General features: G+C 37.3%; 1 protein-coding gene across 4 annotated transcripts in view; it reads left to right on the plus strand.

Annotated features, from left to right (window-relative positions):
* The window catches only part of LOC144658794 (oxysterol-binding protein 1-like), a 77,286-nt gene extending 77,261 nt beyond the window's left edge, over positions 1–25 (plus strand). For all 4 annotated transcript variants that reach the window (XM_078519276.1, XM_078519278.1, XM_078519277.1 and 1 more), the window contains one exon: positions 1–25. This exon is cut by the window's left edge and continues 2,387 nt beyond it. The gene's annotated coding sequence lies outside the window, so the exon portion shown is untranslated.
* Positions 26–1,630: the final 1,605 nt, after the last annotated feature.

The raw sequence follows: 1,630 nt of genomic DNA on the forward strand, positions 1-1,630 counted from the left end.
GTTCACCATAAACAATCAACCAGAACTTCTCTGTATAATTGGGCGACGGAAATAAAATTGGAGTAGGTATATTTAATAATTATTCCACGAGCGTGCGTTGGATACGAGATGGTAGATAGCCAACGAGACGCTAAGCGCCAGTTGGCTATAACGATATCATATTCAACAAGCGCATGTGGAATGATTGTTTTATTAAAAACGCCCAAAAAAAATACAATATTTAAGGTGGCTCGACCCAGTTTTTTTCTAGCGATACCTATCAACTTTAAAACCCTAATTCTCAAAGGGATTAATGTCAATGAGATATCCACTATATGACATGGATTACATATATACTGAACTGCAATATGATATAAATTGTTGGGAGATCGGAATGAATATCACGTGACAATGACGTCACACAGGTTTTTGCTTTGAATCGAATTTTAGCCCGTAACCGCATTTTCTCTCGAGATCCTCCACGCTACGTATACCTTGGGTGTTTGCCTTCAGCTCTGCTGAGTTTCATCGAAATCTACAAGAGGAATTTTGAAATATCTTGGAATTTCTTTTTAGATGGTATAATTTATGCGTAAAATATAAGACTTCATACAAAGAAATTTGCTTCTTTTTTGATGTTTAATGAGAGGCTTTAGTCCTCAATCCTTTTAAAAATGTCCGATATCCAAACCGTAGAAAGTAGGTAGACTTGTGCGATTTCGAAAAATATGAGATATATAAATCATAGTGAAGCTCAATGTTTAGCTCTATTTACCAAATTTACGCCTACTTTCGCAAAAAAGCGATTATTTCAAAACTCGTCGATGAATTTTCTCAAAAGTTTTCCAGGATGGCAATTGATCAGTACACTAAACAATCCCTGAATTTTATGCTCATTGAAAACTTCTAAGGTTGTCTAACATAAACGCAAAATTGAGTAAATATTGAAGCGATCTCGTAGTTTTGAATAATTTTGTGCCTGGGATTTCCTATTGTTTCGAGTTGAACACAACATCGAATTCCTGTGCACCAAGTGTGAAATAACTATTCTTGGCCACCTTCCGAAAGCTTTCCGAAATCTTCTGGAATATGGTAATATTCTCGAGTTCAAGTAAACAATAATGAATGAGCGAAACTCAAAGCCGGTTGTGTTTTGACGCCATTCCAGTCATTTACAAATGACTTGACAGCGTACTCAGAAACTGACCTCGTTTACACTTTCTTTCTTTTGATCTTTAAATCTCTTTAGCGTAGCATTCATTACGGCGTCCTTTTTTGTTTTGCATTTCTTGTTCTTGGCATTTTTAACTTTCAACTCAGCCAAGACGTCGACCACACAAGAAAAGTTGTTGCATGACAATTTTTTCCATTGTTTTCTTTAAAACGGACCATATTTCGGAAAATTGATTTCGGTAAGCTTTCGGAAGGTGGCCAAGCGTTGTCATTTCACGCGTGGTTACACGGGGTTACATTCCCGCTACTACGAAGGCTAATAACTGCGATGTCCTGTAACGACGCTGTATCCAGAGTAGGAGACAATGGCTCTAATAGAGCATTATGTTTGCCGGACTTTTTAGCTCAGAACAAGCATCTCGAATCATGATGGTAAAGACCACGCGGTAGATGTTCAAAAAGAATCAGGCTCAATCAA

This window comes from Oculina patagonica, chromosome 6 (genome assembly GCF_052425735.1).
Source record: "Oculina patagonica isolate OP01 chromosome 6, crgOcupat, whole genome shotgun sequence".
NCBI lineage: Eukaryota > Metazoa > Cnidaria > Anthozoa > Scleractinia > Oculinidae > Oculina > Oculina patagonica.